This window comes from Carcharodon carcharias, chromosome 11, assembly GCF_017639515.1.
Source record: "Carcharodon carcharias isolate sCarCar2 chromosome 11, sCarCar2.pri, whole genome shotgun sequence".
In the NCBI taxonomy this organism is placed as follows: domain Eukaryota; kingdom Metazoa; phylum Chordata; class Chondrichthyes; order Lamniformes; family Lamnidae; genus Carcharodon; species Carcharodon carcharias.
This window is the reverse complement of record NC_054477.1, coordinates 100,216,710-100,233,550: the sequence shown is the minus strand read 5'-3', so window position 1 is coordinate 100,233,550 and position 16,841 is coordinate 100,216,710. Positions and strand designations below refer to the sequence as shown.

Genomic DNA, 16,841 nt, shown 5'->3' with positions numbered 1-16,841 from the left:
GCAGCAGGGTTCTCCTTCAGCACATCCGGCCCAATGTACTGTTTGTTGGGTTATCTCCATTGAAGCTGAAGTAAATTTCCGAAAAGTCATCAAACCTTCTCATTTAAAATCAATACTGCACTGGACCTTTGATTTTATCCCTCGCAGTCCCTTTTCTATTGTCATATATGGTCCCTCCTTTTAAATTTTCCTCACTTAGCAAGGCAAATTGGCAGCCTGGTCTCAGGCCAATGCCTTGGAAGATTTATCAGCTTCCAGTTGAGCAAGAACAGCCTTGTTACTCCACTTCAGACTCCTCCCCCCAACGCCGTCCCTGCACGAAAGTAAAGCATTGTCTCACGACTTCCAATTTCTCCTTATTCTGAAGGCAGTGCACTAATTTATGAATATTCGCAACTTAAAATATATACAATAAAAGGTGACTAGATTTACAGGCACATTGTGTCAAACAGAACAAAAAGGGTTGCAAGAGCCTATTAGAAACAGCAAGTTAATCCAGAATAAGTTTGACAGCATGGCATCCCTTCAGCACTTAGCTACATTATCTTTAAATTATAAATTGTGCCTATTCAACAAGTCTTTGAGGCAGCCCAAGATTTGAAACTCACCATGTAGGAAATTACAGGTCACAATATCTTACACAATATTCAGCATGTACATATCATACCTTTAGAATCAGAGCTGCAATGTGGCAGTCCATTAGCTTGTGCAGCCACAGGTGTGAAAGGGGCAATTATAGGAATTGCAGTGATGTTTTAGTCAACTAATCTTTAAGCCAAATTGTTCTACCCCTTTTCTCCAAACAAAAAAAATAAAAATTACCTTCTTCTTTAATTTCTCAGTAAACCTTCCAGGCCTTTATCTACAATGACAAAGCTTACATCAATTATTTGCCATTTCAACATAAGTTTCTAGGAGTGAACATTTTACAACTAGAAGGTTTATTTGGTTTATCTTTGAGCTTGATGGCAGGCAAAAATATCTCAGCATGGTTTTGTTAAATCAAAAAATCTAGCAGAACCTCATCTCCTGGTCAAAATATCTCAGTACAATCCATCTACCTATGCTCACATTTGAAAGGGGCTGAGCATTACAATTTTGCAGACAATTGGTGTTAAGTAATAATGTGCCACTGCTGAATGCTTGGTCCATATTACTAGAATTTTATTGCAAGTTGGAGATATGCATGTTGTACGAAGCGGTTTGATACAAAATGAATAATCTGCTTTATTTCACAGAAAATTGAACATGAAACAATTACATGAAAATAAAAGTTTCAGTTCCAAAGAAGTCATATTGAACTCAAAATGCTAATTGTTTCTCTCTTCACAGATGCTGCCATCTTTTTTCCAGCACTTTTTATTTTTATGAAATAATTACAATTGGACTCATTGCATTCAGTATGACTTATCTTTATACAACAGTGAATAAATAAATACATCTAATTCTCCTACATCAATAGGTCATTTTACTTGGCTTAAATATGACTTCCAATTGCCCTTCAGGATTTCTAATCTCTTTGACAAAAGCAGTCATAACTTTCTCTTTAAAAAGGTGACTGACTGCCTATGCCTACATCTGTGACCCCTTTTCAAACAGATTAGTAATCACTGACATAATCTAAATTATTAATATTCACAATATGAATTGCTGCTATAAAGAGCATTTTTAAGAAAACACCTGTTTACAAAACAGGTATGAGTGCGGTGTATTTGCACCTTGCTTTTCACTAAAGAGTTGTCTACCCTTGGCAGAAGCACAGACAGCACATTAAAAGAGCAAGGAGATTAGAGCCTGCCTCCAGCTGCTGCTCACTTGCTTATTCTTTACCAGGGCATGCTGGGCAATTGCCCATCTGCAAAGCCTCTGTGGACACCCAGTTTGAGGACCGTGGCCCTTTTTCTACCATAGGCTGACAAAAACTTTCTAACAATGCACTTGAGGTGTTTTCCAATTACTGAGATAAGCTAACCAATCGATTACTGTTCATAAGCTTTGAGGGATTGAGTGGTGGTGGGGAGAATAGCTAAAGTGAGTGTTGACTCTTAGAGGATAAGGCTGGAGGAATTAATGGGAAACAAGCAACGGTAGACACTTTGAACAAGTATTTTGTGCCTGTCTTCACTGTAGAAGACACAAAAAGCATCCAAAGAATATAAAATCAAGAGGCAGAAGGGAGGGAGAAACAGAGAAATGTAAAACAATCACAATCACAAAAGAAAAAAGTACTGAGAAAACTACTGGCACTAAAGGCTGACAAGTCCCCTGGACCTGAAGGTCTGTATCCTAGCATTTAAAAGGAGTGGTTGCAGAGATAGAGATGCATTGGTTATAATCTTCCAAATTTCTCTAGCTTAGAGATCAAGGCAGGAGGGAAACAAAGTAGGAAGCCAAAAGCCATTTAGCCTAATATGTATCATTGGGAAAATGCTGGAATCCATTTAGGAGGTAACAGGACATTTTAAATAAATCATAACTCAAGCGCTCAAAGCTGTGGTGTGCTCCTCATGCTCCATGTGGGAATCCGGGGACATTTCCAGTGCCTGGGACCAGCATGTGTGCAGGGAGTGCGTCCAGCCACAGCTCCTGGAAGCTCGGGATTCAGAGCTGGGACGGGGGCTGGGGACACTGTGGAGCATCCGCGAGTCTGAGAGCATCGTGGATAGCACATTTAGAGTGGTGGTCACACAGCAGCTGAAGGGACGTGAGGAAGGGAATGGGTGACCACCAGGCGGTCCAAGAGAAACAGGCAGGTAGTTCAGGAGGCCCCTCGAGTCCCACTCGCAAATCGGTATTCCATTTTGGAGGCTGATGAGGGCGCTGGTTCCTCCAGGGAGTGCAGACAGCCAAGCTTCTGGCACCACAAGCAGCCTGTCTGTACAGGAGAGGAGGAAGAGCGATAGGGGATACTATAATCAGGGGAACAGACAGGCGCAACTGTGGCCATCAACGTGACTCCAGAGTGGTGTGTTGCCTCCCTGGTGCCAGGGTCCAGGATGTCACTGAACAGCTGCAGGGCATCCTGAAGGGGGAGGCTGATAAGGCACAGGTCATGGTACATGTTGGTACCAATGACATAGGTAGAAAGAGGGATGAGGTCTTGTATCAAGGATTCAGGGAGTTAGGCAGTAGACTAAAAAGCAAGACCTCTCGGGTTGTAATCTCTGGATTATTCCCAGTGCCATGTGCTAGCGAGCTCAGAAATAGGAGAATAGTGCAGATGAATACATGGCTTAAGAGTTGGTGCAGGAGGGAGAGTTTTAGATCCCTGGATCACTGGGACTATTTCTGGGGAAGATGAGACCTGTACAAGCGGGACGGTCTACATCTGAACCAAAGCAGGACTAACATCCTTGCAGGCAGATTTGCTGGTGCTGTTGGGAGGAATTTAAACTAATTTGACAGGGGGAGGGGACACAGAATGTTAGCAGAATAGGGGCACATCATAATACAGTAAAACAATCAAGTCAAAGGGAGTACAGCTGCATTAAGTTTCAACTCAGGCAAGGCTGGATGGCCTCTACTTTATTGCCAAGAGTATTACAGGTAAAACAGATAAGGTAAGGGTGAGGATTGACACATGGAATTGTGATATAGTAGCCATCACTGAGACGTGGTTGAGGGAGGGGCAGGATTGGCAGCTCAACATTCCGGGATAAAGAATCTTCAGGCAAGACAGGGGAGGCAGTAAAAGAGGAGGAGGCATTGCATTATTAGTTAAGGGGTCAGTTACTGCAGTAAGGAGAGATGATATCTTGGAGGGGGCATCAAATAAAGCTTTGTGCGTCGATCTTAGGAATAAAAAAGGAGCAGCCACATTGTTAGGTGTTTATTATAGACCCCGAGATAGTCAGCGGGAATTGAGGAGCAAATAAGTGCATAATTTGTAGAGGTGTGTAAAAATAACAATAGGTTAATTATATTAGGTGATTTCAACTTTTACAACATTAATTGGGATAGACAGAGTGTTAAGGGCTTGGTTGGAGTGAAAACGGTACAGGAGAAATTTTAGGTCAATATGTAGAGGATCCAACAAGGGACGGCGCAGTGTTGGACCTAATTCTGGGGGATGAAGCTGGATGGGTGGCTGAGCTGGTGGTGGGGGCATTTTAGTGATAGCGACCACAAAATGGTACAAGTTAAGTTTGTTATGGACAAAGAAATAGACAAGCTGCAAAAGAATGTTTTGGATTGGGGGAGAGTGGATTTTAGTAAAATAAGGCTGGATCTGGCCAAGGTAGACTGGGAACAGCTACTTGTGGGGAAATCTACAAAGGAGCAGTGGCGGGGTTGGGGGGGTTCAAAAAGAAAATGGGGAGGGTACAGGCTCAACATGTTCCCTCTAGGGTGATTGGAAGAACAAGCCCAGAGAACCATGGATGACCAGAGATATTCAGGTTACGATCAGAAGGAAAAGAGGCTTTTAGCAGGTACAAGGGAAGCAAATCAACAGAGGCATTAGTGGAGAACAGAAAGTGGGGCTTAAAAAAGCAATTAGGAGAGCAAAGAGGGGATATGAGAAAGCTCTGGCTGGTAAAAGTAGGGGAAATCCCAAGATATTCTATAAGTATAAGTATATCAATGGGAAGAGGATAACCAGGGTAAGAGTAGGGCTCATAAGGGACCAAGGGGGCAATCTATGGGTGGAGCCAGATTACATCGCTAGAGTGTTGAATGAATACTACACAGCCATCTTCACCCAAGAGAATGAGGATGAAGGTATCGAAATCAGAGAGGGACACTGCGAGGTTCTTAAGCAAATTGATATAGGGAGTGACAAGGTATTGGAGGCGTTGGCAGGCTTAAAAAAAAGTGGACAAATCTCCAGGTACAGATGATTTGTGTCCCAGACTGCTGAGGGAGGCAAGGGAGGAGATCGAAGGGGATCTGAACCAAATTTTTAATTCCTCTCTGGCCACAGGGGAGGTGCCAGAGGACTGAAGAACAGCTAATGTGGTTCCACTATTTAAGAAGGGTTGTAGAGATAATCCAGGGAACTACAGGCGTGTAGTCAATGGTGGGGAAACTACTAGAGAAAATTCTGAAAGAGAATATATCTCCACTTGGAGAGGCAAGGTTTAATCAGGGATAGTCAGCATGGCTGTGTCAGAGGGAGGCCTAGCAAATTTGACTGAATTTTTTGAGGAGGTGACCAGGTGTGTAGATGAGAGTAGTGCAGTTGATGTCGTTTACATGGATTTCAGCAAAGCCTTTGACAAGGTCCCACATGGGAGACTTATAAAGAAGGCAAATGCACATGGGATACAGGGCAATTTGATAAGGTGGATTCAAAATTGGCTTAGTTGTAGGCGACAGAAGGCTGCTTCAGTGACTCGAAGACAGTGTACAGTGGCATATCACAGGGATCTGTGCTGGGTCCCCTATTATTCGTCATTTATATAAACGGCATAAATGACTATGTGGGAGGTAGGATTAGTAAGTTTGCAGATGAGACAAAGATTGGCCGGATGGTTAACAGTGAGGTTGAGTGTCTTGGGCTACAGGAAGATATAGACGGGATGGTGAAATGGGCAGATAAGTGGCAGATGGAATTTAACCCTGAAAAGTGAGAGGTGATATACTTTGGAAGGAGTAATTTGACAAGGAAGTATTCAATGACCAGCATGACACTAGGAAGTTCTGAGGAACAAAGGGACCTAGAAGTGTGTGTCCATAGATCTCTAAAGGCGGAGGGGCATGTTAGTGGGGTGGTGAAAAAGGCATATGGGACATTTGCCTTTATCAATCGAGGCATAGATTACAAAAGTAGGGAGGTCATGTTGGAGTTGTCCTTGGTGAGGCCACAGCTGGAATACTGTGTGCAGTTCTGGTCGTCACATTATAGGAAGGATGTGATTGCACTGGAGGCGGTGCAGAGGAGATTCACCAGGAAGTTGCCTGGGATGAAACATTTAAATTATGAAGAGAGGTTGGATAGACTTGGGCTGTTTTCGTTGGAGCAGAAAAGACTGAGGGGCGACCTGATCGAGGTGTCCAAGATTATGAGGGGCATGGACAGGATGGATAGGGAGCAGCTGTTCCCCTTAGTTGAAGGGTCAGTCACAAGGGAGCATAAATTCAAGGTGAGGGGCAGGAGGTTTAGGAGGGACATGAGGAAAAACGTTTTTACCCAGAGGGTGGTGATGGTCTGGAATGCGCTGCCTGGGAGGGTGGAGGCAGGGTGTCTCACATCCTTTAAAAAGTACCTGGATGAGCACGTCATAATATTCAAGGCAATGGGTCAAGTGCTGTTAAATGGGATTAGGTAGGTAGGTCAGGTGTTTCTCACGTGTCGGTGCAGACTTGATGGGCCGCAGGGCCTCTTCTCTATTATGTGATTCTGTGATTACACAAGGAGACAGAGTCAACATGGTTTTGTGAAGGGAAATCATATTTCACTGATTATAGTTCTTTGAGGATGTATCAAACAAGCTGGATAAAGGGAAGCCAGTAGATGTGATGTATTTGGATTTCCAAAAGGCATTTAATAAGGTGGCACAAAAAGGTTAATGTACAAGATAAGAGATCATGGTTTTAGGAGTGATATATTAGCATGGATAGAGGACTGGCTAATTAACAGGAAATAGTTAGGATAAATGGGTCATTTTCAGATTGGCAAACTGTAATGAGCGAAGTGCCACAGGGCTCAGTGCTGTGGCCTCAACTATTTACAATCTTATATAAATGACTTGGATGAAGGAACTGACTGTCTCCTAGCTAAATTTACTGATGATATCAAGACAGGTAGGAAAGCCAAGTTGTGAGAAAGGCACAGCCTGCAAAGAGTTGCAAATAGGTTAAGGAGGGGAAAAAATGGCAGATGGAGTATACTGTGGGAAAATGTGAGATTGTCCACTTTGGTAGGAAGAATAGAAAAGCAGAATATTATTTAAATGGAGAGAGATTGCTGCATTACAGAAGGATCCGGCTGTCCTTCTACACGAAGCACAGAATGGTTGCATGCAGGTACAGCGCATATTAGGAAGGCAAATGGAATGCTGGCCTTTATTGCAAGAGGGGTGGAGTTTAAAAGTAGGGAAGCCTTTCTACAACTGCACAGGGCATTGGTGCGACTACACCTGGCGTAGCTTGTACAGTTTTGGTCTCTGTACTTGAGGGACTTATTTGCACTGGGAGCAGTTTAGAAGGTTCACTAGGTGAATTCCTGGTATGAAGGGGTTGTCATATGACGAAAGGTTGAACAGGTTTGGCCTACATTCATTGCAGTTTAGAAGAATGAGGTGATCTTATTGAAACAAAAGATTGGAGGGGGCTTAACAGGATCAATGATGGGAGGATGTTTTCTTTTGTGGGGGCACAATTTTATAAAATAAGGGGTCTCTCAGTTAAGACAGATGAGAAGCAATTTCTTCTCTCAGAGGGTCTTTAGTCATTGGAATTCTCTTCCCCAGACAGCAGTGCAGGCTGGGTCATTGAATGTATTCAAGGCCGGGTTAATCAGATTCTTGATCTGCAGCGGAGTCAAGGGTTATGGGGAGCAGGCAGGGAAGTAGAGTTAAGGCTACAACCAGATCACTCATGATCTCATTCAATGGCAGAGCAGGCTAGATGGACCAAATGGCCTACTCCTAATCCTATCCAGACAGGAAGAGTCTGCAACTGCATCCACTCTAAAATTTGTCTAATTCCTACTACAAATTTTTAATTTATATCTGCTGCATTATAAATGTGTGACATTGTAGACCTTGAGCAGAGATGCATACAAGAAAAGTCAGCATATCAAAGCAGGGAGGTGAAAATATTCACATTAGGTTTGATAATTCTGCAAAAGTTTGCCATTATTTTGTTTGATAAATGAAACAAATTATTCTGATTGGCAATTTTAAACAGATTAATATCAACAGTCCTTAAACAAGTATTTTTCTCTACTTCCAATTAACTACTCTCTTCATCCATAAATTATAACTCTAGCACACAAATATATGGAAACAAAGAACATGAGCAGACAATTCAGGTCCAAGATGATTGATGGATTTCTTACACAAACCAGACCATAAACCAGAAATATGGTTTCCAATGCTTTTTTTAAAATTAATTTGAAAGTTCACCTATACCTTTATTGGCAAATGGTTAAGGGCTTTTTATATTCAAATTCCATAATAGTGTTTCTGCACTAAATTGGTTTCAGAACATTTCTGAACCTTGTCTCAACTAACTATGTTTCCAACAGTTCATTCATATTTGAAGTATTAGCAGTAGCACAATAAAGCATTTATATAGTGCCTTTCATTACCTCAAGACATTTACAGCCAATGAAGTCCTGCTTTAATGTAGGAAAGAAGGCAGCCAATTTGCACACACCAAATTCCCACAATCAGTAACGTGATTGTTTTCAGGTAACATGTTTTTGTTGATTGAAATATTGGCCAGGACACCAGGGAGACCCTTTTTTCAAAAACAGCCATGGAATCTGTTACACTTTCCTGAGGGGCTAGACAGACTTCAGTTTAATAATTCACTGAAAGAAAGCACCTCAGACACTACAGCACTCCTTCAGTGCAGTACTGGAGTGTCAGCCCAAATTTTGCACTCAAGTCTCTGGGACGGGCTTGAACCCACAATCTTCTGACTCAAGAGACAAGTGTGTTAGCAGCTGAGCCATGGCTAATACTTGACAATTACATGTCCTACATTTTCCAGGACATTTTTTACATTTGTTCAGCTAAACAACAAAAAGGTGACTCCAATATTTACATAGGTGTTAAAATACCACAAGGTAGAAACAGAACTCCTGTTTACTTTACTTATAATCACCATATACTTGCGGGAGCTTGCCAGCTTGTTGCACTGTAATTAAATATGGGCCTTTTTATGAGTGGCAAGTAGGGATAACAGGGCCAACTATGGAATATAAAAGGTTTAGCAAAACCAAGGATACTTTGAAGAATTTTTTTTTAAAAACCACCCTAAATGGAATTTAGAATTGAACAAATATCTGAAGTAAATGCTTCTTGGCATTATTTGTACTTTTGGTTTTATTTTACAAGAGGCACACAAATATTTCTGGGGCTGTGGTGAAAATGCCATTTGGTTGAAATAGGATAATAGAATTTTGTATATACAGAGGAACAGAAACACTAGAAACGAGAAACTTGAACTGAAATTCAGCCAATCATGCTTATGTTGGCTCCTTGAAAGAGCCAACCCATTTGTCCCACTTTCCTGCCCTTTCCAAAAGGCCTAAAAATGTTACTGCATCTTAATGCAGAGAGGAGAAATCAGTTGCTAATTTATAAAGTATCCAAGGTTAAGATTTTTTTTTAAAAAGTAACCTTTCAGCATGATTTCTGGCTGCAACAGAAGTTAAATATTTCCTTATACTCAAGTTATTAATTAAACCATTCACTTCTGAAGCTGTTCTAACATTTTCAAGGGCATCAGTCACTCAACAATCAAGTCACCAGCATTCAGATTTAGAGACCAAAGACTACATAGTTTCAGTCAGCACTTGAAGTAAACTAAGAGAGACATGGATATTTTGTTTTTCGAACAAATTTGTACAGGGAGTTGTTTTTGAAGACCCTCAACAACATAAGAAAATCCCTAGATGTTAATATAGGTATGCTATCCCAAAATAAACACAGAAGCAAGTCGTAAGAGCTTAAAATCAAGACACAGCAATAACTATGAAAACATAGCACTGCATTACTGCAGTTAAAGCTGGAAAGGCCTTGTAAAATTAATTTTAAACTGTACAGGCTCTATCATAAAGCTTTTTCTGTGCTTTGGCAATAAAACAGCTATAAAATAAATTTATATTATGGACATTTATCAAACCACAGCTTTCCTTACACTTGACCAGTTTATAGCAAACTTTTATTTATCTAAATAAAGAAAAATCCCTGTTCAACATAATTACAAATGGATTTTAAGTTCAGGGTTTTAATTATTGTTTCCATGACCTTTGCTGTACAAAGTCAGGAAATGAAAAAGGCTGGACAATTCCCATCAACAATGGAAATCACAAAAATTCTGGTGGTATAAGGAGGGTTAATATAAGTCCCTCTGAGATCACGTTTCCTCTGCAGCTTGTGACAGATCATATTTTCCATTAGACTATACCATTAGTAAAATTTGACATTTTAGTTACAGAATTTGCAAGAGCATTAAGAGAAATTCCTATTTTTTATTGCATAATGATTTAAAAGTCAACATTTCAGATTTATTAAGTAAAAGTTTTGATATTTGGCACTTCCAAATTCCATTTTAAAGTAATAACAACAATGGTTCAGTGATAAGGGCACCGAATTTCCTTTGTGTCTTTCAAAGACCAGGACTTATTTTCCATTACTTAATCTCTCCACAGAGCTGATGCAAACTACTTAATGGTAGTCAATAAAATGGTAACCAAGATGTGGAATGGAATAGAGAAGACTCTCTCCTGCTCCTCAAGAGTAAATGGAGGAATTAGTTTTCACAGAATTTAAGTTACATACTAACAAATGCCTGTGCAATGTGTGTCTAGCTTTGTATGCTAGATCAACTATATTGTACTGTTGTAGCCTAAATACAAAACAGCACAAATGGCTCATGTAAAAATATAGAGACCTTAAAGATCCTGACTGTGCAATTAGCCCATCCCCATTCTCCTTTACCTTTCTGATATCCCTTAATGTATTGACATGCACCCCATTCCCCCCCACCACCCCCTGCCCAACCCCACCCTCCATATCCATGTTCACATTTCCTGCAACCCCATTTGACTCTTTCCAAACAGGTTATGGTCCTGTTACAGCACTGAATCAAACCTAACAGCAGTCACAAACAACATCCTCTTACTGTAACCCTGGTGCCCTTTCCCTGCTTGACCTCACTGCAGCTTTCACACTGCTGACTACATTTCCAACAATTTTTCTCCACTGTCCAGCTCAGTGGAACAGTCCTCACTTGTTTCGAACTTTTGGACAGCCATTCGGACCCAGTGCATCTGCAGCAACAGCCTTACTTCCTGTCCCTGCACAGTTACCTCTGGATTCCTCCAAAAGATCATTCCTTGCTATTGACTCCACTTCCACGTGTTGCTTTTGGTGACATCATCCAAAGATAGATCAGCTACCATTTGCATGCTGAATACAGCCACCTCCATCTCACCACCTCTCTCAAACCCTTCACTGTATTAATATTCAGTCTGCTTGCCTGACACCTAGCAATTGGGCTACAATTTCATCCCTATAAACACTGGGAAAACCAAATCCATTATCTTTTGGGCACCACCTCAAATTCAGCCCCTGCCACCAATTCAGGACCCTTTCCTGGCCACCATCTTAGGTTAAATCAGCCTGCTTACATCAGGATCTTTTCAACCAATGCCCTATCAATTGGGAAAATCACCTGCTTCTACCTCCATAACATCATGCAGCAGTGCTTTGGCTTCAGGCCATTTACTGTTAAAGTCTCATTTATTCCTCTGTCATCCTCATCAGACCATACCAATGCTCCCCTGACTATCTTCCACACCACACCTCGATTAAAATTCTCTCATCAACAGCCTATCATGCACCAAGTCTCTCTCATCCAACATCCCTGCTCTTGCTGATCTACCTAGTTCAATGCTTCCAATTTATAACTCTTATCCTCATTTAAATCCATTTATGAACTTGCTTCTATACATCTCTCTAACCTCAGAGCCCATAATCCTTCTCTCCTTCAACTCCGGACTCTCGTGCACTCACCCCCGTAATTTTACTCCACCAATGGTGGTAGTGTTCCTCATGCTCTGGAATTCTCTCTGTCTCTCTATCTCTTCTTGTTCTGCAAGATGCTCTTTAAAGCACACCTCTTCGATTAAAATTTTTGACATTGTCATTCCTTGACTTGGGAAGGGAAGGGTGGCGCATGATGGGCAATAATTCCATGGTCTAGAACTTAATGCCTCACTGAAGTGGCCATATTTCATGGGACAGCTTGGACAGAATTTTAAAAAAAGACACTGGGAGTTAAAACTCAGCAGCAAAACATATGAGCACATTTCAAAAAAAAAATATTCTAATTGACATGCCAGTTATCCTGGGGGAAATTAATGTAATGGTTTATTTCTTAACATAATAGAACTGTAAAGACAATCTTTAAACAATTTTGGAGGGATTAAATGGATGAACGCTTAGAGAAGGACAGAGTTTCCAAAGGTGGATTAGAGAAAGGAAGGTCTCATTTAACAACATGTTGCAGTTGTTTTTGGAGACATTACAAAGGGGTAGATGGGAAAAATGCAGGTTATGTTACATATTTACACTTTTAGGAAACCTTTGATAAGGTTTCACATCACTAGTTAATAACTGGGATAAGGAACACAACATGGCATTAGACAGAAAACAAAATAGCAGGCTGAAATAAATGGATTTTTTTCTGGTTGGAAAGCAGGTACATTAAAGACTTCCCAAGTTGTCAACAACAAAATGGGAGATTTTGCAAAAGGTCTCTTAAGAAATTGAGCTAATAAATACCAGCTGAAACTTAACATGGAAACTAGAAACCAAAAGATAAAGTACAACATGTTGACCAGAAAAGAAACGCAGGGGCTTCATTGGATAAATGTGAAACTTTCAGGTGCTGGTAGGGTAAATAAAAGGTACTGCAGTTTCATGAGTAGAGTATAGAACAAAAAATTTTTTAAAGGGTTGCATTAGTATCGATAGGCTCAATGGCACTCTCTCATGATCTTCCTGTTGCTGTGCAAGGAATTGGTCAGACCCCATTTTATGTTGCGCTTGTTATTTTGGTTGCCTCATCATACAAAGCTGTTATTGCCCTTGAGAAAGTACATACAGATACCGATAAAAAAACGATTGCACATTGCAGGAATGTAAGTTGGGAGGAGAGGTTAAGAATATGGGGCTTGTTTTTGGAAAGCGATTTCAAGGTGGTCTAGTTTAAGCTTTTAAGATTGAGAAAGGAAATGACAAATTGATCTAAGTAAACAATGCACTACAGTGCATGATTCCAGTTTGAAAGGACACAGTTGAATGTTAGCACATCTACATCTGCAATGTGTTGAGATCAGCTACCTCAACACACGCAAGTGACTACAACCGAAACATTCATAAGTCTGACTTGCTCAGTTACTTACTGATGAGGTTCTCCATATCAAGATATTTATCACAACTTAAAATTGGCCAGTGGAAAAAGGGTGCCATCAAGAAGGAAAAGCGAAAAGATTTCACTAAAAGAGCACCAGAATTGTAAATTAATTTACTAGACAAGACTTTTGAAATAGACAGTACTAATGGATTCAAAGACTAATTGAGTGAGTTTCTGGAGAAAGACAAGATACTGGAGTTTAAGAACTTTCAAAAATGATTGGTGGAGGGTTTTCTATTTCCTCCCACCACCAAACAAATTTGCTCCTGCAAGAAAACTTAAGTCTAATGAAAATGTTTTTTAAATCAAAGATATGCCATTTTTAGGGTATTTTTCCCTTTGAAACCAAGAGGAATGAAAGGAAAATAAACAATTCCCAGAAGATAATTAACTTTATAATATGGGGGATGCGGGGGAGGTGGAGGAGGAGTATCAATGCACAAAATTAAACATGGGCTCTTTTTGCATTTTAAAATAAACTTGTTCAACAGCAAATAGTGGCTCATTTGGCTTCTGATACATGCTCTAATACTACCATTTGGAGACTATTATTTCTAAGTTAAGATTAAGATTAAGTGTTAGCCCATGGTCTGCGCAGAGATGTCATTTCCTTATTTATTCCAGCATGCACATTATGGACATGCACTTCTGGCATGACTAATTAGGAACCTTAAGTACAATTTGGGGAGGCAGTGGCACAGTGGTAATGTCATTGGGCTAGTAATCCAGCAGCCCAGGCTAATGATCTGGGTCAAATCCCACCATGGTAGCAGATGCAATTTCAATTCAATTAATAAATCTGGGAAATAAAAACTGGTCTAATGGTCATCGTGGAGCCATTGTCAGTTATCATAGAAATCCATCTGGGTCACTAATGCCCTTTAAGGGAAGGAAATCTGCTGTCCTTACCTGGTCTGGCCTACATGTGACTCCAAACGCACAGTAATGTGGTTGACTCTCAACTGCCCTCTGAACCGGGCTAGCAAGCTACTCAGTTGCATCAGACTGCTACAAAGTCTAGTGATTCAAGGCAACGGCTCAGCACCACCTTCTCAAGGGCAATGAAAGATGGGCAATAAATCCTGGCCTAGCTGTCTGAAGTTGGGGTTTATTCTTCAGATGCCAACAGTGCTTGGTACCTTGATCAAATGCTCTTCTTTCAAGAGAATGTCTAGACAATGGGTTTTACTATGGAGGGTGCCTGAACAAAGGCTGATCCAGTCAATAACTGACCTCCACATATACACTGGATGAGAGGAATCTATTTGAATTTCTTCAACTTCCTTGCAATCCTATCTTTTGTAAGTGAAAATGAACCTCAAGTTAAAGCAAGAAAGTTGTAATCCTGTGCTTGGGGGCCCAATAATCTATAAAAGATGGAAAGATAATTTATTATGAAAGAAAATTGCTCCAATCGAGGCGGGGGGTGTGGAGGGGGGGGGGGGGGGGAGAAGGGAACTAAAGAATGCAACAGATAATGCAAATAATGAAGCCAATTCAGAGGATTTAGATCTTTTAAGTAACTGGACCAAATTAGACACCAGTGGCAATTCAGTACAAATAAGTAGTTTATGAAGAGTAAATTGTGTTTGACTAATTTGCTAAAGTTCTTTGAAGATGTGACAAGCAAAGTGGATAATGGGGATCCTGTAGATGTAGTATATCTGGACTTCCAGAAAGCCTTTGATAAGATGCCGCACAAAAGATTCATATACAAGATAAGATCACACGGAGTTAGGGGTAATATATTAGATTGGATAGAGGATTGGCTAACCAACAGAAAGCAGAGCGTCGGGATAAATGGGTCTTTTTCTGGATGGCAAACTGTAACTAGTGGGGTGCCACAGGGTTCGGTCCTTGGGCCCCAACTATTTACAATTTATATTAATGACTTGAATTCAGGGATAGAAGGCACTATAGCTAAATTTGCAGATGACACCAAAATAGTTGCGAAAGTAAGTTACAATGAAGAAAGAAGAAAATTACAAGTGGATATGGACAGGTTAGGTGAATGGACCAAAATCTGGCAGATGTGAACGTGGGTAAGTGTGTGGTTATCCATTTTTGGTTGGAAGAATAAAAAGGTGACTTATTACTTAAATGGAGAGAAACTTCAGAATGCTTCAGTGCAGAGGGAGCTGGGTGCCCTCGTGCATGAATTGCTGAAAGCTAGTATGCAGATACAGCAGGTAACAAGGAAGATAAATGGAATTTTGGCATTTATTGCTAAAGGAATAAAGTTTAAAAATAGGGAAGCGTTGTTGCAACTGTACAAGGCATTGGTGAGACTGCACCTGGAGTGCTGTGGACAGTTTTGGTCCCTCTACTTGAGGAAGGATGTAGGTGCATTGGAGATGGTTCAGAGGAGGTTCCCTAGATTGATTCCGGAGATGCGGGGCTTGTCTTATGAGGAGAGATTGAGCAGTTTAGGTCTATACTCACTAGAGTTTAGGAGGATGAGAGGAGATCTAATTGAGATATATAAGGTGCTAAAGGGGATAGACAACATAGACTTGGAGTGGATGTTTCCCCTTGTGGGGCATTCCAGAATGCGGTACCATAGTTTTAGGCTAAGGGGTGGTAGGTTTAAAATCAGAGATGAGGACGAATTACTTTTCTCAAAAGGTCGTGAATCTGTGGAATTCACTACCTCAGAGTGCAGTGGATGCCGGGACGCTGACTAAATTTGAGGAAATAGACAGATTTTTAATTAGTAACGGGCTGAAAGGTCATGGGGAGAGGGCAGGAAATTGGAGCTGAGGCTGAAATGAGATCAGCCATGATCATATTGAATGGAGGGGCAGGCTCGAAGGGCTGAATTGCCTCTCCCGCTCCTAGTTCTTAAGTTCTTAAGTGTGAAGTAATTAGTTTGGGAGCAAGTAATGTTCTAGTAAAGAGGAGGAAGAAAGTAATCTTTCAAGCCATCCACTCTTGTTTGGAAGCCCTATAACATGATGCAACTGAGTTACACAAAAAAAAATTCTGATAAAATTTCACATGAAAGGATATTATTTCAACTTAAGGCTAAAGGAAATAAGGACTAACCTCAGGAGTGGATAAGAAACTGGCTGGTGAAATGAGCACTCATTAAAAGGACTTATGCCAGACTTGGCTGGAAAGGGTGGTGGGGTGGGCTGAAGGAAGTCATGAATTGGGTACCTTAAGGCACCCTAGGCTCTAAGGTGTCCTAAGCTTATTATCCTTTCCAGTCTACACAAGTGATCTGGATTCAGAAACTCTGTCAAATGGTCAACTTGCACATGATACCAAACTAGGAAGGGAAGTTTAATTAAAAGACACAAATCAAATTACAGAATGAATAGGAAAAGATGTGCAAATGGATAGAACAACCTTTAAATGCAGAAAAATCCAAAGCACTACATATGGGAAGGAAAAAAAATAATGGGCACTACATGTACTCCACAAATGGTGCTGAAATAGGCAGATAAACCTAAAAGACCCAAGAATCTTAGTGGACTCAACGTTAAAACAAATCCCACTAATGTAGATAAGCAATTGAAGTCAAAAAGAATGTTGAACTACAAAGCCAAAACAGTAGAAGATGCAAGTCAGAAGAGGCAATGATCAAACTATGATAAATAGTAAATCGGACAGCCTGCTCCTTGGGTATTTTGTCCTAGTCATCAATAAAAAAAACCATTCAAATAAGAAATCAATGCAGAAAAAAAACTGTCTATAGTGTCAAGGGGCTAAGTTATGATGACTGGAGAAACGTGATGCGT

The 16,841-nt window shown here is 40.7% G+C and overlaps 1 protein-coding gene across 4 annotated transcripts in view; it reads right to left on the bottom strand.

Moving 5' to 3' along the window:
• yap1 (Yes1 associated transcriptional regulator) overlaps positions 1-16,841 on the bottom strand; it is a 168,318-nt gene that overhangs the window by 120,582 nt on the left and 30,895 nt on the right. The window lies entirely within an intron of this gene.